General features: G+C 40.1%; 1 long non-coding RNA gene across 2 annotated transcripts; it reads left to right on the forward strand.

The window, feature by feature from the left end:
- The first annotated feature begins 20,853 nt into the window (after positions 1-20,853).
- On the forward strand, positions 20,854-24,396 carry LOC135295207 (uncharacterized). Of its 2 annotated transcripts, none has more exons than XR_010357234.1 (3): positions 20,854-21,437; positions 21,922-22,077; positions 22,988-24,396. It is a non-coding gene; the product is annotated as an uncharacterized LOC135295207 (long non-coding RNA). The 2 variants fall into 2 exon arrangements; XR_010357235.1 differs by lacking the exon at positions 22,988-24,396 and adding an exon at positions 22,726-22,960.

Genomic DNA, 24,396 nt, shown 5'->3' on the forward strand with positions numbered 1-24,396 from the left:
TACTTTCACCCCAAGAAATCTCACTGAGAAAAACATAACAAGAACAATGGCCAGAAAATTTGAGCTACTAGAAAAATTTCACATAGGTTTAATAGTGATAATGATGCCCAAAATTACCAAGGGAAGTAGGGGGCTCTCTGTCTTTCGACTGAAATTGTCTGAAGAGATTCCAGAGCTGAGCACAAGTTGTTAAACTCCATATATGAATTGCTGGATACCATTCCCCAGGTGACATCACGCAGGAAATTAGGCTGGTGGTGTAAGAATTTTCCTAATCTATGAATCTACAAGATTTTATCAGCCTCACTCTGCTATACCTCCTTGCAGATTTCAATAGCATTATTAATATTTATCAAAGTGACAGGCATAAATTACAAAATATTTTCTACTCTTTAGCATTACGTATTGTCTGCTGTAAGAGAGAAGGCAAAGTAATCACTGCATTTCATGTTCTGAGCAAGTTTTCTACTTGTGAACGTTGATGAATCACAGTTTGTTAGGGTGGCCCCTGTAAGTCTGCTTGAAAATATTAATGAGATTTCTGTGGTTGCAATTGACCCATTAGTGATAGGATAAAAATAAGCTTCATGGCTGTCAGATTTATAGTTGCATGTGAAAATATATCTGGGGAGAAGGGAGGGCACCAGAAAATGAGATCAAGCAGTTACTATAAACTGAGAACAAAAATATATCCTCACCAATTTATTTCTAACTCTGATATCTCACATAAACCTTTAATAAGCTTCACTGATAAAGGAACAAATGAATTTGGCATTTGGGTTTATTATAAAGAAGTTACAGCTTAATTTTAAGACATCTATAATAAATGTTTTTAAGAAAACATTGAAAGAAAGAAACATTAAATCATATTACAGAAAGGAATTTCAGGAAGAAAGAATAATTGAATTGCTGATAATTAATGTGTTGTATTTACTAGGACAAATCTAACAGGTTACATTTGGGGTTACCAGCATGTGGGTGGAGTTCTAGAAAAATGTTTTCTAAAGCAGATGACATAATAGCTATGATGCAAAGTGAGCTCTCATTCTGTTCTCAGAAAAAAAAATGTCCAAAGCAGTTTTGACTGCACAGAGAATTACACTAGTGAAAAAATAATCCACTCTTAGATTTTCTCTGGTTGCTGATTTATGAATCTGTATAATGCAATATTGCTTTGAAACAAAAAACTAAAATTCATGCAACTCTCTTCACAGACTGGTAACCTCAAATGCATCTTATTAAATGCACTGGTTTAATAATTTACTTAACTTTAATCATTACTGTACTTTGTTGTTTGGAATATAATTTGAATTTACATTTTATCGAATTTGCCTTTATAATTAATGATTTGATACATAGGTCTTCCCTGAAAATCACATGACAAAATATATTTTATTCTTTATTAATCAATGTCTACTGTTTTTCATTCGACATGAACAGAAGCAGTTTTTCCAGTGAAAAGTTTTGGCCTTCTGGATCTGCACCAGTGTAATTCTCAGTTCAATCAGAATTTCTCTGGTGCTGGTTTTGTGTTGGCTGAAGGAGATGCACTTCACACAGTAAGTATTATTCCATTATACATATCAGGGAATTTCAATGCTTTTTGAGTTGTTTGCCTTCTATAATTTTCCAAGGGAAATACAGATCCTGGGATAGCGAATTTAAATTATAATGCCAGTAGTCTTGTGTTTTATAGTCCCACGTGAAGGACCTTTCAGAAGTAGTCAGCAAATCCTCAGGGGTCTGTGGGACACAGCTGGAAATCACCACACCAAAGGAAATATTTGCCAGCCTCCACTGTGAGCGATAGAGATCTGTGTGTGTGTGTGTCCTGCAGGGCACTAAACAGCCTCAGCTTCAGCTCCCTCCTCCCCACTGCTGCTGTCACACTGGAAGACCAGGATTCCCACCACAAAGCATAACTAAAGTACTTAAAATTAAAAATACACAGAAGAGAGAAAAATCTGATTTTGGACAGTGTTGTATTCCCAGTCTGACCACAGCTCACCATTTTAGAGCCCATTTCCAAAGCAGTGTGCTTTCTCTCCAGTGCAGGCATTGACTCATGCTAAGGAATGTATTCCATTACAGCTTTGCTGGCTTGCATTGTAGCTTCATGTAGAACCAGTTAGTTGCTGTGGTGACAGAAGCCAACAAACAGAAAAAAATTATGAACTTTTTCAGGGCTAGTCAGAGCAGCTTAATGACAGCATCCATGCTTGAAAGTGTAAAACTTTCTTGTTTTGCATTTTTTAAAAGGAGATTTAAGGTGTAATATCATCCTAAGGCCATTTATGTTTCCTCCTATAATATTAAATTTTTGCAGCCATAGAGACTGTAATCTACAGCCATTCTTTCAAGAAAATCTGGAGTTTAACTCCTTAATAACAAACTGATCCACAGCTAAACTGGTGAATTCCCACTCTCTTTTGCAGAGGTATGTGAAGACAGAATCTGAGCTGTTTGGTGTGGATAATATTTATCTAGTCCTGAAATCTGTACAATACTTTTATAACCTGAAATTTACTATAACATTTAATGGGGGTGTTTGAAAAATAATGTAGGATAAATATAACATTGCGATATGTCAGAGAGGTACAAACTCACCAAAAACTCACAGTAAAATGAAAGTCATATCTGTTATTGCTCTAATATTTGATTTTATTAACAGATTTTCAAGAAAATAATAGTATGGGATGCTGTCTATGAAAAGTGGAGATTTATTATTTTAAAGAGGCAAAAATATTTTACAAGTCCATTGTTCAGCTTTGACCTTGGTAATGTTTAGATCTGCAAATACCATCCAGTGACAATGAAATGGGTATAAAGTTACTGCAAGGATGCTGAGTTGTTATGTGCTCTGTGCCAAAGGAAATGGAGCTTGGGGCAAAAGGTGATTTAAGGCTCTTATAGGAAAGGGGGAGTTTGTGTATCAGGAGGAGATTATTGTGTTCTCTTCACTCAAATTTCCTTGTTCAGTTCGAGGAATGAGGAACCAAGGGAAAGATCTCACTGCAGGTGAGTTTGGCCTTTTTGTTCAATCCACTCACCAACTACAGGGACTGCTAAAATCTGGTTTTGTCCATTGCACTGTGACAGAACAGAGTTTCTCTTCTTCTCTTAATGCATTTTGGTTTAGAAGAGTGTTAAATCTGTTCATGAAAAACTCTTTCTGGCTGTGGCACTCCCAGATAAGTGTCAGGAGAACTCAAGCAGATTTCCAGCCAAACTACGGAACCACAATACAAGCCCAGCCAAAAAGGATCTTGAAAGATCATCTGGCCCAATCTTCCATGAGAGAGGGAGCCCAAATGACATTATCTAGCACCTGTCCAATTGCATGTTAAAACCCTCCATTTACGGGTACTTAATCCTGTCCCTGGGGAGGCTGTTCCAGTGATTGATAGTTCTCACCATAAAAAGTTGTTTTTTTCTTAATTGAAGATGGAACCTCTGCTGGAACAACTTGTGTGTCCCATCTCTTTCCCCCACCCCCATCTTTTCCATGTATCTCCTTGTGAAGTGAGAGGCACTGTCCTGTTTCCAACTGGAAAATGTTCAGCCTCAAATGGTGCAATTCCCTTGTTTCATCAACCCAGCACTGAAGCATTCAGAGAGGCTCTTTTGCTCCTGCCTGCTTGCAGAAGCAGCTGTGGAGGGGCTCTAGCTGACCCCACCAGAGCAGCCAGCAACGTGTGGTCACATCTGGATGTCCTGCCATGTCATTGCCAGCCCCGCAGAGATGGCAGAGGGTTCTTCCTGTGCCACTCTGCTCCATCTGCAAGGAGGACACCTGGGATTAGCAGGCCACTGAGCTCAGACAGAGGTGGGACAGAATGCAAAACCAGCAATATGGGGTGCCTTCATGCAGGTACTCACTGGGAGTCAGGGGGTGCCTGGGCTCAGTCTCCTCAGAGGAGAGTTGCATGCTGTTGCAGCATGTGGGCACTTTTATGGTTGTGCATAGATCTGGCACTGTACATCCATGTTGTTATTCTCATTCATTGCCATTGCCATTTTTAGTGTCAGATCCATCTGCCATGAAAAACTGTGCATGTAAAAATCAATGTGGGAAAAACAGACTTGCTGTGGTATGAGTTGGGGAATTTGGCTCAGATTGATATGTGTGCCTGCAAGGACCTATATTTGTGTGCATGTGTGTGTCTGTGTGTTTCATTAATAGATGCTGTATTGTTGCTATAGTTAGGTAATTCTCAGCCCATTACTTTTATTGCTAAATTTGTTAATTTGCCACATGTCCTCAAGGGACTATATTGACATTGGCAGGATAAGCCTAAGGGCTGTTGTGATGTCTAGACAAAAGGAATTAAAGACAGCAGAAATACTTACTCAATACTTTCCCTCTGTGGGAAGTTTCTGTCTCACTCTTAGAAGCCTTTAAATATAACTTTATTAATGGTTTAATATAATAACAGATGTGTGCTGTAATGGAATAAGTGTAAGCATTTTACATGTATTTACAGTTGGCTGGGCAGACTCTCCCTGACTAACATCAAAGCCAATTTTAATATTGTGGAATTGAAATTAAACTAGGAGTGTTAAGTCTCTAGGAATTTTCACTGCAAATGAAATGGTACTATGAAAATCCTACACTATTTTGAAAAGAAGAGAAAGTAAATCCACTCTTTGAACAGCAGAAAAAGAACAAAGAAAAAACTTGGATTATCTCTGTGTGGGTGACATAATCCAGGGAAGATCCAGGGATACATAAATTCTAGGTCAGAGAACAACCATTATAGTAAAAGTCTTGTCTGGGTTCCTACCAAACCACCAGACAAAACATCCTGCTGCATCACTCCCATCAAAACTACTGCAACAAGAGAATTAATGGGAGGAGCTGGCAGCTCATTTCAGACTTGTGTCTTGATTTCTTTTTCTCCCACTTCTTTGAAGTTATTTACATCAAGGTGTCTTCTGTGTAGAGGATCTGAGATTAGTGAAGGAAGTCTGGCTAAGTCAGAAGATATTAATGGGAAAACATCAAGAGAAAAGAAGAATAGATGATTAAAGGGCGTTCAAAGAGAAGAGAAAGGATATATTAGTGAAGTCCTGAAGACAGTGAGGTGAAAAAGTTATATATATGGATATATATCAGTAGATAAAGGGGTTTTGAAAAGTTTCCATACTTATGAAGATTGAGCTGAGTGAAACTCATCTGAGTCACCAACAAATAACTTTGTCAATTTATTCAGTGTTGGCTCATACTGACTACTCTGTTCTCTCTGGGACTGTGAAGGAGGTGTTTTGATAGAATAGCCTAATTAAAATTAAAGAGAAAACAGAAGAAAACCCTGACACATTTCCAACAAGATCTGTTCCCTGCTATTGCTATCCTGTCTCTTCTTTCTGGAGTGAAGATACCTACTTCACCCCTCTCCTTTCACTGTCAATCCCAGTTCAGGAGATCTCACTTTCCATTTTGGGAAGCTTCACTCTCTGCTGTGTCACAGCCTGGCTCTGTCTCTACATTTGACAGGGGTTTTGGCAACATCTTCTTGTTTCCACTCCATACCTCCCTCTAGTACCACATGGGCAGATGGCCCTGCCTGTTGCTCTAACTGCTACACTTTCCTTCATGATTGATTGCATATCTTAAAATGTGAGGACAGTGATGGAAAAATAAATGTTGCTTGGCTTTGGAAGTCTGCTCATCTTTGTCTTTTCCAGCAGAGAAAATAATGTAGTCCAAACCAGAAAGAGGAAGAATTTAGAAGACTAAATACCAAAGTTTTATTACCAGGATCTTTTTCATACAGAATACATAAATTAAAAAAAATAGATTATATTATAGATATAGATAATTAGATATAGCTGTAGCTATAGCTATAGCTATAGATAGAGATATAGAGATAGAGATAGAGATAGAGATAGAGATAGAGATAGAGATAGAGATATTATATATATATAACTAATTAAAATAAACATAGAAGAAAGAATGAAACAGAAGAGGAGACCTTGGGGAAAGATCTCTCAGTTACATATGCTGTATTGTTGTTCTGGAAGCCAGGAATATTTTTCCCAAAAACATAAAACTCCATCATGACCCAGATTATGAAAAGGCTTTTCCCTGGCCTCACTAGAAAGGAGAGTCTATGGCAGTTTGGAGGCTGTTTGACAGCCTGGAGCATGGGGCTCAAAATGATCTATTTTTTTTGGACTTGATTTTGAAGTTAGAGAATACACTGTCAGTCAGCAAACCGCAGAACACATGTAACCCAAAACAAAGCTGCTAACCAATTTGCAACTGCAACTAAATACAGAATTGTTCACAGTGCCTGTGCATACTGGGGTAAAATGTATCCAAAGGCTATCACAGAACTGAATCCTCTGAGGTCCTTTATCTCATTTGTTACTTTTCTAACAAGACAGAAGCTGTTCCCAATGCTTATATGAAACCTAGCATACATGTGGGTAGATGTATATATAGGTACACATTACACATGGCCATTCTTAGCTATGTTGTTGGCTTTTTTTTTTTTCCCTAAAACATGGTTGTGAATATTTTAATATTGCAGCAATGAGTCATGACCACTGTGGTGCTTTTAAATGGGATTCCAGCTGGGACTGAGTGTTCCTCCTCTGTCTGACAGGGTCTGTGCAGGCACTGTGCGAGCTCCTTGTTCTGCCAGTGTTTGCTCCATTCCTTGTTAATGTGTCTCATCCTCCCAGTAGCTCTGGACTCACAGTCTGCATTTCCTCAGGCAAGGCTGTTGTTCACTGCTGCCTTTTTAGAACCGATTACCAGGTGACCATAACGACCATATTATAGTCAAAATGTGCTTTGTTCTCTGTCAGTGCCTGAAATGTGTCTCTATACACTCCAGCTTTCTAACACCAACACTGTGCTCAGTTTACGGACATTTGTAATTGAAAAAAAATAAATCCGTCGCTAGGTGATATAGAGACAGTGTTTATTTTTTGGGTGAGAAAGGTGCATAAGGTTGAGGTATTCAACTCTGTGGCATGCATTTTATGTGTGTGACACCCAGTAACTCTCTATAAGTAATATATCAAGTATTTTATTTTCATGAATCATATTTCCAGTTGTGTGTTTTTGTATAAACCGCTGGAATTCATTATAGCAGTTTCCCTCATATCATGTATCAATTTCTCAGTCAAGCCCTCAGGTTTTTTAAACACATTTCTATTATATTTGTTCTTTACTTGGTAGTCATCATTGCATACTAGTACTTCAAAGATGCTTGTTCAGGTAGTCAAACAAGGCAAATATTTCCCAATAAACAGTAAATTTCATTAGAGGGGATCATCTATTTATCTTCTCCTTAAACTGTTTTTTGATTTTTTTTTTAAATAATAACAAAAGAAAATAACTTGAAGGATGCCAAGTGTTGGGGATTTCAGATATTAAATAATTGTGACAGTTGGCAATACTCTGGAGTTTGCAGTACATCATGCTTCTGTATTCCCTAACCTGTGATTTCAGATGTTCCTCTTTCAGTCTTTGCCAATCCTTAATTCTGTAGGGAAGTGAAATATCCATGAGAAATCTTGTTTTTCTGAAAGCAAACTGTTGCTATAGCAAAATATGATGTCTCAAATTTGACTACAATGGAGGTTAAAGGAGAGAAGGATATTTTAGAACAGAAGTCATCCCTGCAAAATCACTGAAAATGCTGTTTAACAAACAGAAGAGGGTGGAATTAGATTTAATTTTCCTTTTAATGAAAAGCCTCTTTCTTTAGTGGAATCCACCAGATCATGTTTTCCATTTAAAATTATTTGCATCTCTCTTCAAAGTACAAAGTATGTATATTTTCTTTAACTGTATTTTTACATCCATGTAACTTAGCACATGAGATTTGCCTTGGTGTAAACAAGTAAGCCACTGGCCTGGGTTTGTCTTCTGGATAGCTGGGACAGCTGCCCCACTTAGGAGGAATAATGGAAGGAAAAGAAGTGTGTGAGTCTGAAGGTGGTACTCAGTTCCCACCTGGTGGCTGGGCCCTCCTGCTCAGACAGCAGCTCCCATTGTCCCCCAACCCCTGGTGTCAGTGCAGTGCTGGGTTAGAGAGAGCACTGGGCCAGTACACTTCAGCTGTTTTGCTCTCCATAAAGGCGTTTGACCAGGTGAAAATAAATTGCTCTGCAGGAAAAAATTAATTATTTCTACTGTGATTGGATATAGCATTACAAACATTTGCCTTTATCTGGAATCCCAGCCTACAGCTGCTCCTGGCCTGATGGGAGCCTCTCAGCTCCATCTCCCAGCCCAGCTAAGTCACCCTGGCACTGGGTTTAGATATTCACACTTGAAAACATGCACACCCAGGTCCAAATTAACTCTATGATGGAGCATGGCTGTTGGACATCCTCCGGCCAGCAGCAACCCCGCTGGCTTTGGCACCTGAGTCCTGTGTCAATGTGGGCTCAGGTCAATTAGCTGTGCTGAGAAGTCGGGCTAATTTAGCTCAGGGGCAGTGTTGCAAGCTACAGAGCTTTATGGAGCCTGTGCTGCCACACCCCTGCACAGAAATGCTGGGAGCTAGTTTAGGGGATTTTGCCCTGTACCATATGGCACAGCACAGACGTTGCCCTTCAGTCCCGAAGGGATGTGCAGTGATACCTTGAAGTATTCAAATGGCCAAGTCATTTGTACACCTTCACCTCCTTCAATCTCAGAGCTGGATTTTGTAATGATTATATTAAATATTACTCCACATGAAAACACTTCCTGTGCCAGGGGCAAGGTGTTACTCAGCATTGTGGCAGACTCCAGTCAAGAGTAAAGTGCTGTTTTCTTATCTTTTTTTGTTGCCATCAAAGATGTCAAGGAAAGTGCAAGTGGCTTGCAAAACTGTATTTTCAGATTTTCATAGTTCTAACATTCATGTAATGAATGATAATAATTAAAACATTTTTTCTTCAACTGGTAGCTTGTGTACAGGCATCATAAAAAGTGACTACTTCCCACATTTGTATAGCACAGGAAATCATTGAAGCTGATATAAAGGTGTCACAGAGTTATAAGGGTGATATTGTGAGGTAAATGATTAATTACAACAACTCTAAGTATTTATCCAACTATAAATACAAAGTAAGGAACGTCTCGACTCTTTGGGAACTAAATGTTTTGTTCTTTTGAAACACGGTGCTGCAAATATGACCTCTTTTTCAACTGGTGGCTGAAAATGGCTTTTATATAATCTAAGGGGTGCTTGCTTTACATATTGAAAATGCAATGCAAGTTATGGATAGCCTGTCAGTAATATAAAATCACTAACCAATCCAGGAATACATTTCATGTAATTCTTTTGATGAAATGGTTAAACATATTTGAATCAAGCAAAACACATGTGAGTAGAGAATTTTAATGGTCAAGTAGAAATAAACATCTTTTGCAAAGTATTCTACAGTTTTGCTTAAAGTCCATCAGCCACTGAACTGTCCTCACTTGAACACTGTTGTGCTGTCAGGCTGTGTGCCCACAGAGAGCCCAAGGTGCCAAGAAGGCACCACTGTTGTCCATCCTCCTCTCCCAGGACAGGATGAGCTATTCTCAAGCTATTCCTGAGAGACTACTTTGAATATATCCTTTAATATTGGAAATTTTTTACGTGGTATGGGAGTATGTGTGAGCTTCCTATGGAGTTCTTATTTCCGGTCCAATTCTCAGTTTACCAAATAATTTTTCCACCATTTTATACTATGCTGAGTGTTTTTCACATAAACAGAGTTAAAATAATTGCCAAGGAAGCAAGAAGTGGCTACAGTTAAAACAGCCTGAAGTGTTTATTAATCTTCAACTCAGGTGCTGAAGAGGGAAACACCTTGTTCAGGGAGTTTTACTTTCCTGAATCCCCAGCTGGATTGTCTAAATGCAGCTGTTTGTGTGGTGTGCCTGTCCTTGTAGAATCACACACCAAATTGTGTAGATCCAGATGGATAATGGTAAATAGAGCTCATGGGGTTAGAAGCAGAATATATTGAGTAAAATCCACCATTGTGATTCATGTGATTCAAAATTGGAAAAAATACCCAGTTCCTTAGAAATACCTGTGGTTTCTTAACAATTGGAAGCTTGTAACATATATGAATATTTTTAAGATAGATATCATAATACTTTCTGTGTCTTTCAAGTTTATGCTATGAATTATTTTTAATATGATGTTATTTCTTACAGTTTTTTTCTTCTAAAACTATTCTAAGGAGCACAATCAGACAGTATTAGCAACACCACAACACAATGCAAATGACCTTGTTATAACACTGTAAGTAATTCAAAATGAAGAAAAACAGCATACAAAAAGCCTTGGGTATCAAGGTGGGTGTGCTCTGACTCCAGGGCAACCTGCTTGTTGTGCAAGGGGACCAGGAGGAGTCTACAAGGAATCCTTTCTGACAGTGGAGTCCAAATACAACATCCACATGGTGATGCTGAGGTTTTCCTGCCTGGCCTTGGTTAGTCCCTCAGCAGTGCCTTGAAGCTGGCATTGTGCATTTCAGCAGTGCCACCACGTCAGAGTGGGGCCACCCCAGGGATGCAGGGCTGGGGCTGAGACACAGCAGCATGGCAAGGGCTGCCCAAGTGGGCCAGTGGGAATGGAGCCCTTGCCCTCCCCAGGAGCCACAGGGGAGGCTGGGGTGTCTCAGCAGCTGGTAGGCTCCTGGCTTGTCCCCAGCAGGAGCTGCTGATGGAGGCAGGACCTGCTTTGGCAGGAAGATGTGTCAGGCTGATGGCCACCCTCGCTGGGCCTGTGCCTCAGTGCTGGCTGGGAAACTGCCTTCGCCCTCTGCAGGGCCCTCTGGGTGCTCAGGAGCAAGATTTTGTACTTTTGTGCCGCCAGGCATGGGTGGATCCCCTCTTCTTTTGTCAGTAGATTGGAAAAGGAGATCTGGGTAAAGGAGCTGCTGCTGTTGAACCTCAGGGGTTTCTGTATGATTGCTCAAAGGGAACTTTCATTTTCCTCTGCAGTTGCAGGGAGAGCAGCAGTTCGATGCCACACTGTGTCCTCTTTGCTCTGTTCTGATTTACCCTTTAATGTTGTTTCTAAGTGTTCACAGTGCTTTCAGCTAGTCCATGCTACACTTGTTCTTCATTCCCACTGCCAATTGAAAGCAGCTTCCCAAGGGAGTACTTTGCAGCTGCTGCTTATCCCAAGACCCAACCTTTGTTACCACTTAGAAGAAGGGCAGGTTACTTTTCCTTCTATTGACAGAATTCACAGAATGACTGGATTGGAAGAGATCTTCAAGATTATTGAGTCCAACCCATGCCCTAACACCTTAACTAAACCATGGCACTGAGTGCCACATCCAGGCTTTTTTTAAACACATCCAGGGATGGCGACTCCACCACCTCCCCGGGCAGGCCATTCCAATATTTTATCACTCTTTCTGTGAAAAACTTTTTCCTAATGTCCAACCTGTATTTCCCTTGATGCAGCTTGAGACTGTGTCCTCTGGTTCTGTCAGTTGCTGCCTGGAGAAAGAGACCAACCCCACGTGAGCACAGCCACCTTCAGGAAGTTGTAGAGATTGATAAGGTCACTCCTGAGGCTCCTTTTCTCCAGGCTAAACAAGCCCAGTCCTTGTCCTTCCTACCTGTCCTTCTGAATTGCCCAAATCTGGCTGGCAGGAGGCAGGTGCCAGGCAGAGGCTGCAGGCTGGGTGCTGTGCTGGCTGACTGTCCCACAGCCCTGCCTGGGCTCTGTCCCTGCAGTGTCCCCAGCAGCCGTGCCCTGCTGGGGTGGCAGGGGTGACACCCGTCGCTGTCTCAGCCACAGCAGCACAGCTTGCAGGGCTCCTTGGCGTCCCAGTGTAAAATGAACCCCTGTCTCTGTGTGCCCAGGGCCAGCTTCAAAGCCCTTTGAAATGATGGGGATTTTCCTGCCCACTTCAAAGGGCCCTGGCTCATGAGCGTGCAGCACAGGGTGCACCAGTTAATTTTTAAACTCCCATTACCTGAAAACTTCTTGTAAAGTGTACCAGAGCATAAGGCTGGGGACGAGCTTGCTGGAACACTTGACAAGGCACAGATGAACACCTGGGACAAAAAATTACTTTCTTTGCTATTTATCTTTTTATGCCATGCACATGCCTTTTAATCATTCCTTGTAATCATTTACCTGTGGTTTTTTCTGTCCTGCACATTTAGTGCTTGGTTGTTCCCCTTGCTACACTTCACCCAGCAATCCACAGGACCCAACAAGTTCTGCAGAGCTTTCCTGAGCTGATCTTACGTTTCTGAGCAGGCTAAAAGTTTAGAAAGCCTTGGCATACTTGAATCAGAACCACACCACTACATGCACGGCTCTGCAGGAAGCTGCTGCTGTTCAGGACAGTCCGTGGGCAGTGCACTCACTGCCCACACTTCCTGCCTCCTTGTCTCTTGCATGGCTCCCAAAAGATCTGCCCCACTGCTACTTGGGATGCTAACTGCCACAGGATGCTTGCTGGCAGGACAAGAAGTTATTAAACAGTGTGCAAAGGCTGCTATTTTATTTGGCTCTGGCTTGTGAGGTGTATAAAGATACAATGCAAGATTAAACTAACAAAGAGACCCAAAGAAAATACCTTCCCTTTATTTACTTTTCCAGGAAAACTTCATGTTTTTGTCTCATCCTCTACATCGCCCATTTTACATCTTAACTCCAATAGTAATAAAGTTAAAAAAAATTTTTTGAAAAGAAATTTTTGAAGTAGTGCAGATAGGCAAAGAACATTTTATTTATAGAGCAAGGAATAAATAAACATACCTCTGAATTGGAGAGTAGTCTCCCAAAGGAAATAGTGGATATCAAATTGATTGAATAATTTAAAACTAGGCTGGACAAAGCACTTAATAATATATGGCAGAAAAGAAGCCTGCCTTGGCAGGAGATGGAGTGCATGACTTAATCGGTCTTTTCCCTCTCTAGCCTGTATTATTTTATGGTTTGTTACTGTAGATGACTCAATGTTAACAATGCTTATTTTCTTACAACTGCTTGCTGGAGGACAGAGTATGTCCATGTCCTTATTCTTTATTAATTATCCCCACTTATCAGAAAGGCACTGGAGGTGCTAAGCAGTTTTTAGGAATATTGTATGTCTGTGTTTTAGGGCTGCATATATAAGAAGAATGGCAAAGCCATCTGTCAGCTCCATCCTACAAAAGACACCATATATGTTACATATCACTATCATTCTTTTTCCATCATCACAAATTACAGTAAAATTCTTTGTGGAGTCTTTTTGAAAGCATTGAAATTGGGTTTGTATCTCTAAAGGTAAAACTCCCTTTTCTTTAATGAATGTGTAATGTAGCAGAGCTCTGTGAGAGAGGAAAATCCACAGTCTGAATTGCTTTTGAAGTGGGCCCTAGATAAAATACATGACTAGGGAAAGAACAGACATAAACCAAAAACTACACAACTATTGCTTCACTTGACAGGAAATCTGTGCTATTAAGAAAATGACAAACACCGATCAGATAAACACAAACAACAAATATAGGAGAGCCTTCCTTTGACAGCTGGACAAGGTGAACTCTAAGAGACTTATAGAAGAGAAAAAGACTCAGTTTAGAGAGAGGGAGATGGGATACACAATATAAAAATATATAAATATAAAAAAAGAAAAATTCTATAGCATCTCTAGCATATTCTACACATTCTTCTATGTAAGAGTAATGGACTTTCAGAGAGGGAAGCATAAGTTAGAGACACTGAGAATCTAATAGAACACTGAAGAACTGGAATATTTTGCTTGGATAGCATAAAAAATCTACAACAGATGTCAGACAAATATCCATTTAGAATGATTTAGGTGTATTTGATATTACTTTGGGCCAAAGTACACCAGATGATTTTTTCATTGTGCTTTCATCCCTGCTGTTTATGAATTTGTGAATTAATGGAGAAGGCAAGTGTGGAAAGAAAAATCCTGGGAGGATACTTACAACAGGGCTTATGAGATTGGCGTGGAAAAGGCTTCCATGCAATTATTTATAGTATTGCCTAATTTTCACATTTGTCATGCTACTAAAAGAAGACAGAAATTGGTATTTTGGAACCATTACAGAATTTTTTCAGTTTTCATGTTTAGCACTGTAATCCAGAGCACAGACAAGACATGGGTGCCAGAAAGGTGCATTTACAGAGATATTGAGAAGTCTGTGGTGGTCCTCATCTGAGGATCTGAAGGCTTCTGGAGTATGTAATTTGATTTCCATGAAGGGATTACAGACTGGGCTGTGCTTATCAGAGGCATGAAGATGCCAGCAAAGGAGAGGTGTTGTTACCTTGCCAGTTCTGTGTCTGTTGAAAATACTGTCCCAATAATTCTCAAAGTTTTTTCTTTGCAACCCCAGCAAAAGTTCTGTCAGTGCTTTTTCACCATGTTAATGCATATTAGCTTGTGGCAGAGGGCACATTCCACATACAAATTGTCTAAATCATTCAATTTTAATATCTGGGTTACCACGGAGAAAAGTCCTTTTAGCTTCTTGGTTATTTCTGCTCCATAAACCTTCAATATTGCTTTAGCCTATCAGAGTTTCACATCTACAAATGCCTGAAAAAGGCTGGAAACAATCAGTACCAGATATCTTATGTATCTCCATTTAATTCATGCATATTTTCAGAGGATCAAAATGAAAAGGTAGTAACACTTATGATGGAGAAGCAAAATATTAGCTATATCTAAAAAGAACATATCTGATTTTGCTATTACTAAAAGCTCTTTGCAGTTTCTTTTTAAAGTTTATATCCCATTATTCCTTATGCACTGAAATATTTGTGGATTGTTTTCCCCCTTATATGGGATTTATGTCTTCCCTTGCTTTATTGCTCTCCTTTTAGTTCATTGTGTTCTCTCACTGGGAGGCACAGCCTAAATAACCAAATACAAGCTATTCCCTCATCAGGGCTGGCACCTTTTACTGATATCAACAAGCATAACTACCATAGTGATGAATTCCATAAAGTGAAGCAGAAAACACCTCCTAGAATACTGTCCATCCTCTGCTGTGCCAAAAAGCTCTGGTTTGTTGTTTCCCACAACTCTGCTAGTATTTTTTCAACATCTACTTTTACAAGCCAAGGCTGAGATATTTGGAGAGTTCGTTGGGTAAAATAAAACAGCTGGTGGAACAAACAACTTGGAACAGTGACACTCTTATTTTCCAGATCACTTATTTTTCCCCCTATACCCACTAAAGCCATTGCAATATGAACCCCTTATTAAAGGTGCACTTCACAAAATTATTTGGCTGTTGATGTTCCAGTCCCATAGGATTCAAAGCCCATTAATAGCAGCAAATTTAACTGGGTTTTTCTGAAGTTACATGCTCACACCCACCCTTCTGGGTTATCCTGGCCTTGCCTTGCCTTGCTTTGCCTTCTACTGTAAGAAAATAAACTCTATCAAATTTCTGGAAATGTGCAAAGAAGACCTCCAGAGGTCATCAGGGTCCTCCTTTGATTTCAGAGGAGAATAGGTGGTGGAGGAGGTGAAATTCATCAGAAGGAACTTTCCCTTCTTAGCTGTGCATCAGAAATCCTCCCATGAGAACTCCACATACCACAGAAACTCGAGGGGAGAGGAAGTTTTGCTCATGAGTCACAAGCAGAAGTTGCCTGTGGCTCCCAGTGTGGGTGAGTGCTGGGGGCAGCACGTCACAGCAGCACGGATGGAAACCCCAGGAAAACACCCCACAGCCTCTGATGGTTTCTCCTGGAGATGGGGATTTAGATAACTTAGTGGTCTGCATTTCAGCTGCTTGCTTGACATCTGGTTTACACTGTAACAAGCCTCTAACTTCCTCCTTTACACTAAAAGTAGCAGAACACCAAAAATTGTCTGTATTTTTTCCATTTACAAGTTTGAACAAGTCATTTTGGCTGCTCTGGTTTTGATGAAAATGAGGAATAGCCAAAAATAACCTCTTAAAACCACACCAAAACACAACACAACAATAAAAAACAATTCATGCTTCCAAACAAAACAACAACAAAAAATCTGTCTTGTGTTTGGAAATGTCTGTAAAAGAGAGGTGCCAGGGCAAAAATCTCCTTATTATGGTGAAGTAGTTCTCCAAATGTTATATAATGATCAAGCTCGCCAGGAATATAGAATGGATCAATATTCACTTTACATCATTACCACAGCTCCAAAAAGATGCTAAACTTATATAGGAAATAGGAATTATTTCCCAAATTTTTATTTCCTATATATGAAATATTTTATCACAATTAAATTTGGAATATAATTCCATTTATTTCTTGTTAAATAGAAGGCACCTGTGGTAATATCTGGTCAGATATAATATTCAGAGAATTCAGATAAAACACTTTAGTTGGGTTTAAGTCAATTAATTAACTACAGGAAAGACTGAGACTGTTCCAGATAAACTAATACTAATACTTCTAGGTCCAACATTGTTGTAAGTACTATAACACTGAGTGCTGTGGTAGCTTACTTTGATGTCTGTGGGGCCATTCCAGACTTGATTTTGTGCAATGTTCATCCATAAACTGAAAAAACAATTGCCCATTCTACAGGAAGAAACTTACTTTTCTCAAATATAGAACAAGAACTTCTCCAATTCCACCACTAAACCGTGTCTCCAGGTGCCACATCTACACATCCTTTAAATACCTCCAGTCATGGTGACTCAACCACTTCCCTGTACAACCTGGCCCAATGCTTGACAACCCTTTCCATGCAGAAATTTTTCCTAATATCCAATCTAAAATTCCTATGGCACAACTTGAGGCCCTTTCTCCTTACTCTATGGCATGTTACCTGGGAGAACAGCCCAACCTCCACTTTTCTAGAATCTTCTTTCAGGCAGTTTTAGAGAGAGATGAGATCTCATCCCAGCCCTCTTCTCCAGGCTAAACAACCCCAGATCCATCTGCTGTTCCTCACAGTATCTGTGCTCCAGATCCTTCCCCAGCTCCATTGCCCTCCTCTGGACTCCCTCCAGCACCTCAATGTCCTTCCTGAAATGAGGGGCCCAGAGCTGGACACAGCTCTCAAGGTGTGGCCTCACCAGTGCTGAGCACAGAGGGACAACCCCTGCCCTGCTCCTGCTGCCACACTATTGCTGTCACAAGCCAGGATGCCACTGGCCTTTCTGGCCACCTGGGCACGGCTGGCTCACCTTCAGCACCCCCAGACCCTTTTCCCCAGGACAGTTTTCCAGCCATTCTTCTCCCCCTGTAGCACTGCCTGGGGTTGTTGTGACCCAAGTGCAGGACTCGGCTCTTGGCCTTATTGCACCTCACACAATTGGCCTCATCCTATCAATCCAGGCTGCTCAGATCCTTCTGCAGAGCCTTTCTACCCTCCAGCAGATCAACACACATGACCAACTTGGTGTCATCTACAACCTGACTGAGGGTGCCCTTGATCCTTTCATCCAAATCACAAATAAAGGTATTAAGCAGGACAGGCTGCAGTACTGAGCCCTGGGGAACACCACCAGTGCCTGGCCACCTGCTGGATTTTGTTCCATTCACCACCAGTCTGGGCTCCCACATGCAGCCAGTTTTTTGCCCAGCCAAGAGCACATCCAGGCCATGAGCAGTCAGTCTATCCTGGAGAATGCTGTGGGAAATGGTGTCAGAGGCTTTACTAAAGTCCAAGCAGACAACGTTGTCAGCCTCTTCCTTCTCTGTGAGGTGGGTCACCTTGTGAGAGAAGGAGATCAGGTCAGTCAAGCAGGACCATTGTCCAGAAATTTTCAGTGAATAAACAGTATAAATGTTGACAATGTTTTCCTTCTTTAGTGAACATTTGCTAATGGATTTCACAATAACAATACGTGTTTTCAGGATAAAATCACATGCAAACGAAACATGTTATATTCTGTGTGGGAATACTAGCAGTTTTCCATCTTCATTAAAGATGGGTTGGACACAAACTTTTTTTGCTGTAGTTATTAAATCATATTGCATGTTTCCGTGTTGACAGGTCTGGACTCCTCCCAGAATTCTATTGATACAGAAGGCTGCGTAATTTCTGACACTGGTTAATTTTCAAACAGTGTTGTTTATCTGTTTTTTGGACACACAACTGTTTGACTGATGGATTTATTTTATCAACAGGATATATTAAGTTCACTAGTTTGCATGTGCAATGTGGCAGGGTGCCAAAATATCTACCCAGATAACCATGAAAACGGAGTTGTTTGATTAGTCTAAACTCTTGGAATTCTTTAAAAAGTATTTATTCCAGCTTGTCCCTCCCTGATTCCATTCACTGCCTTCTTTCTTTTTGGTATGGACAGCAACAGTTTTCCAGGCAGAAGTCATAACATGGCCCAAGAGTCTTTTTAGCTAATTAACCTCTCTCCATAGCATACATGCAGTCAAATGAGGTCTCAGGAGTGAATGAGGAGTTTTCCTTCTATTCCTTTGAATAAAACTGCAGTTTAAAACAATAACTATTTTACAACACTTATTTTGGCCCTTCTTTTGAGCAAAAGGATTTCCAGACAAATAATCCACTTCTTAAATTTTGGGAGAAATTTCTGGTGAATGCCACGCATGAAGCAAGACTCATCACAATGTTGCTCATTGTTGAGTTTTGATTAATGTTCCCACTCAAATGCTGACTCACTCTCTTTCCAGCATGTGCAAATATTTGGTTTCTTTTTCTGGAGCATGTTCCGTAGAGCCCACTGCTGTAGTATCCAAGCAAATTTTCAACATCAACAAAAATATTACCACTGCATTAGAACTTTGGTGACATCCCTCATTTAAGGGTCTGAGGCTGCTCAACCCAACCATCTCAGCACTCACACTCAACAACTAAGTGCGATTCTGTTGTTTTTCACAGAAAAGAGAACAGTGGCATACAGCACTGAGGAATCTCTTAGTTCAGGTCTGTGGCTGCAGAGTAAACCAGAAATGGTGTAAAACCTCCAGGCATACGACAGAGCTGAGGCCTGCAATCCCTGCAGAGACAGCTTTGCAAAACTTATTTACAGTCAAATATTTGATACTAACAAAAGTGAACCAGTTGGGGTAAATTTCTTAACATCTGTGGTTAATCTAATGCAGGTTTTCCCTCAGTTCAACCACATCAATGAATAAAGCAATTTTCCTTTCCTTGCAAGTCCTTTCATTCTTTTTTTTTAATTTTTTTTTTTTACTAAATCTTCATTAGTCTGGTTCTAATCTGAAGCTCATTCTTGATGAGAGTGTTGAAAATAGAACATCATTCTCCAGCAGCTTGATAGTGAAGCAGACAGCTGGTGCTCTTTTGCTACTTTATGTTTTTCAATAAACTGTCAAAGACTGCAGGGTAGGCCTTAACACAAACTGCCCTTATGGAAAGTCTAGAGGCAGAATGTACCAAAGTCAAATGACCCCCTGGGTCACTAAATTCTCATATCATGGCCATGAAGTCCTTCTTCCGGCTGCTTTTTTCTTTTTTTCTACCTCCCTTCTTCTGCATCTGTCCCAGTTGTCTCAGCAAAGAATAGTTGTATTTATGCCTCAAGAGTACCCCTGATTTTTCCAGAACAGAGCTGATCTTCTGGGAATGACCTTACTCTACCTGTGTCTTCCTCAGAGTGCTGAGTGGACATAGTACTGTATTTCCTGAGGCTCTCCCTGGAAAATCTAAACACCCATGTATACACTGAACTTCAAATGAAAAAAACCCAAAAAAACAGGTAAAAAGCCTCTCACCAGAGAAAGGCTTTTTGTTTGTTTGTTTGTTTCCCTGAAATCATTGGTTTCTACACCAATCTTTTTCTGAGTCAGTATGAAATTACAGTCCAGCCTCCAAAAGCACTCTTGCTTGAAATGTCCTGTCCCTCGTTCCACAATTTGTAATACTCAAATTTTAAAAACAACCAACAAAGTGTCTTTATAACACTGAAAATTTTGTTGCTGTTGCCAAAGACAAACACAGGTTTCTGCTAATTAGAAGCCGCTATGAATCCTGTCTCAGAAGTGCTTTTGGAAGACATGGCTTGATTGCTCTCTGGAATCAGCCATGGCTCCCAGCATCTCGGGCTTGGCAGGGCGCCTTCCCTGTTACTCAATAATCACTGGGCATTTCTTAATGCCCTAACCTCTGTGAAGAACACTCTGTTATTCTCTGATGCACAGGAGGTGCATATTACAGCACTGTTAAGGTGCTGTGGTTTATATTTTCACTGAATATTTGGGTGGAGAATGCTTTGTTGTTATTCAGTCATCTTGAAATCACTCTTAATGCATGTCAAGTTAACCAAAGATGCAAATAAAAGCATTCATTCACCGAAACCAAGCAGACCATGCAGCCTAAAAGGCTTACAAAAGACAGTGGTGAAGAAAAGATAGGAAGAGTGCACTTTGTTTGAAGTTTGGGGCAGCTGAGGGAGAGCATTGCGTAGGCAGTGTGATCACACTCAGTGGGAGCATTTCTGGATTGCCACCAGTGTCATTACTGAGGTACAGACCAGGTATTGCTCGTCTATACTCTAGCTGCAAAAAAAACCCAGAAGGCTTCTGTGTTGCCTTTTTCTCCAGGATTTCCTCAGTCTGACATACAGCAGACCATAGACGATTGGGTCTCCCCATTTAGTGTCCAGGCACTTCTCTTGCTCTGTAACCTTTGTATCTCTTGAGCTGCAGTAGCTGCAGCTGGCCAGGCACTGCCCAGAGCCTTCCACCGTTTCCCAACAGAAGTGAAAAAGATGAACTCTGACGTGGGGAAGATTACGCTTTGAGGCAGGGAGTTGCAGGAGAAAATACCTTTAGTGTATTGCCATATGGCAGGTTCCATAAGAGAGGAAATATTTGTTCAGTCCATGGGCCATGTGGCTCAGTTTTGTCTCTCTCTCAAAACCTGATAGATCCCTTTGAAAAATGAGTCAAAGCAAACTCCTTTTTCTCTCCTGCAGCAGTGCTCTGGTAGCCATCATTTGCATCTCAGCTGATTTCTTCAGCTTTGAAATCACTTGAATTCAAGTGCTTTGCTTTGTGGCTTATTTAGAAACTCCCAGGATGTCCTTTGCAGGTACTTGGTCTGTCCCTCCTGAACCTACGTAAACTGGATGCAAACAGCACCTACATTTCCCTCTGCTCTGTTCAGTGTCTTGCTAAAGCACTGCATAACATTTAGAAGATTGCCAAGTCTGCCTCCAGCCGAGCCTGCTTTGGAAGACCCCTGTGGACCTCATTTGCACAGGTGCAGCCCCAAGCACAGAGGAAGATTAACAGCACGTGTACCTTGAGCTCTCAGCCAAGCTCCCTGTCAGAGCTGAGAACTGCAGTGAGACACACTAAAAACTGCAGCAGTTATTTCAGGCAGGAGAAAGTACAGGAGAGGGCTTGCACACATTATGTATATATATTATACATGTATATAAGAGACTGATTGTTAGTGAAAAGACTTAAAGGACTTCAGCAAGCTTTGGATCAGATCATATTCTGGTTTTTTAACTTTGGGTACAAAGCTTTTGCTAGTACAAGGTAAACTGGTTTAAGTATTTCCTGTGACTCATTGAAAAGTAAATGAGCTATTTAATGCAACTGCTATGTTCATTTCAATGGATATAATCTAACACCAGCTCAACTACACAGGCAGAATTGTATAAATCACTGCTGAGCTAGTAGCAACTGATAAGATAATTGCTAAAACGCCATTTACAGGAAAGTAGTCTGTGTGAAAAATCAGTGTTGGATTGATGCTTATTTAATTGCTGTGTGACTTCAGTCCTGGACCTTGTTTATTAACCTTACCTGTCTAATTTAAATAATGGAATGCTGTGTGCTTTTCTGTGTCACAGAGAATATTACCAGGTGCTGGTCTCAATATAGAAGGAAATGCTTGAGATGTAGTTAACTGGGCAGTAACTCTGCTCCTAAAAATTAGAATTTTTAAGCTAGAAGTATGTTCCACTTCTAATGAAACACAGAAAAACTTATCATTGAATTTCTATACCTTCTACCACAGCTACAGAATAATAACCATGACATAAGAAAATGTTCCAAATAGCTTTAAAAAACCCTGCAAACCCAGACTGGGGACCCAAAGTGACAATGGCTTCTCTGGATTATTACAATGGGAGATTGAAATTCTTTATTGGCAAAAATCATAAAATGTAATCAGGTATGTATAAGAAGTCAGTTTTATACATCCTGGATACTATATAAAATGAAAAAAGAAATGTCAAAAGTATTTTAGTTTAAGCCTTGTCTCTCAAAATAAAAATATAGAATTGTTTGCAAGTGGAATTACAAAATGCAACCAAAGTTCTTAAAATGTAAGTGAGCTGTAAATCAACAAAAAACTGTCCCCATGGTTGCTAATTTAAGTGAAACCTGAGCCACTAAAAACCTAGAAAAATGCCAAGGTCATTGCCAATAGCTTTGATTAGCAATGAAAAAGGGACAAAAGAACACGATAATGTGAGTACTACATAAAATATTAAAAAGGAGCTATTGATTTAAATGTGTTATTGCTAAAACTAGGTAGCAGTAGCTATTGTATGTTTCTGCCAATGTATCCACCACGCCATTAGTATTTATCTGATTTTCCCAGTTGTCTCCTAAATGCTACTTACTCTTTATTTTTTTGGATTTTTTCTTTACTTTTTTTTTTTAATGTGGGTTTTAAAAATAGAGTAAAGTATGAGAATGAACACACCAGCCTGTTTGCAAATCATTGCACAGTAATTTAGATTCCTGGGTTTAGCAATATGTAGAAAATGGAGAAAATAACATGCATTATTCTAGGAACACCTTTTTTATATTCCAGTTCCCAAGGAAAGGCATCAATGTGTAAATATATCCTAGGTGCAAGGCTGTGCATCTGTGAACTGTGATGATAAATACCTTCACCAAACACTGGAGATTTCTCCAGCAAGACAAGCATCAGGAGATGGGAAGTCCTTGCAGGAAGATGAGACATCCCTTTGATTGCTCACAGGGCTTGGACTGCAGGAAGGGGGAATCAGTAAAGAGGTGTAACCCTGAGCTCACCTCCTGACTGGTGTTCCTCTGCTCCATTCCAAAACTAGGTGTTTCCAGCAGAAATGCACACCTGCAAGGCTCCACTGCCAGCTTGTACAGCAGATGCCCATGCCAGGGACACCTGCACATCATAAAAAGATGGCATAATGCTTCCAGGCACAAGGTTTACCTGGAGAGGAGGTCATTCAAGGGTGCAGCTATTTCCCAGATAAGCACACGGCGTGTTTGTCCTTCAGCCTCGTGCCCTTCTGTGGGTAAGTTACAAAACCAGTGGTGAAGTGAAAGTCACCTTTCTGATCGACTGAACCTCTTGACCATTACAGAACAAAAGTAATTACCTCAGTGACTTCTGTGGGGTTTAATTCTTTGCACAGATATGGAAGAATTAAGGAATATCTAATTTTATTCTTGAGGAAAACACCAGTGGAAATTATAGACAAACTGAACTTCAGCAAGTGCCAATCCTATTTTTCACTGACTTAATCTGGTGTACCATGCAAAAGCTTCAAGTAAATAGTGTAATTATATTGTGTTGCAGAAAATCAGCTCAGATGTTTAACTAGTCACTTTGAGGTTATGAACATAATGTTTTTATTAAAAAAGAAAAAACACCGATTTAATGTGAATTAAAAGGAAAAATTTATTATTTGCAAACTGTGATGACTTCTAATTAGAATGGCACAATGAGTGCATAACACACCTTGATGAGGGCTGGAACTGTCAACAGAAACCTTTAGGAGCTATTCTGCAAAACACTGTTAAAATTCAAGATTTTTCCAAGTGGAAAACATCACATGGACACACATGTATTTTCCTATGATAGTTTGTCTCCCTGGAGTCTTACTAATGAGTTGTGATTGCAAGCTGAGTCATCTTTAGGGCCTAACATTTCAGTTGGTGTCAAGTAATTTGTAAATTGCTTTTGGAATCATCCAATGCAAACATGAGAAAAAACACGCAGACTGCATGTCCTTATTATTCTTGGTAACTAAAGTGGAAACATCATGGAAGAAAACTACTGATAAGGGAAATTTAGTTGTTAGAGTAAGAGCTTACTAGAAAATTCATGGCAGCAGTTTCATAATCTGAAGATGTAGATAATTTTACATGGGAGGGTAGGTACTGATTGCCAGGAGGAGGATGTTTTGTGTGATTTCCAAATCAAAGGAAATAAAGCAGTATTTTAATCACCAACACCTTGTAGAACCAAGTAAACATTCTCATACTGAGGGGACTTAATGCATTAATAAGTCTGTGACTCAGTGAATCTCTCAGATAATTATCTACAATTCTACATGGCATTTTGAGGCTTTACTTTGCAGCCTCTAAACTTGGGGCTCTGAGGATTTTTTTGCATGCTTATCCTGTACCATCATGATGATGGAGGTCTGCGGTGTGCTGAAATGCAAAAAACAATGTACTTAAGTAAAATAAGTATAAATAGAAAATACTAATA

This window comes from Passer domesticus, chromosome 2 (assembly GCF_036417665.1).
Source record: "Passer domesticus isolate bPasDom1 chromosome 2, bPasDom1.hap1, whole genome shotgun sequence".
Classification (NCBI taxonomy): Eukaryota; Metazoa; Chordata; class Aves; order Passeriformes; family Passeridae; genus Passer; species Passer domesticus.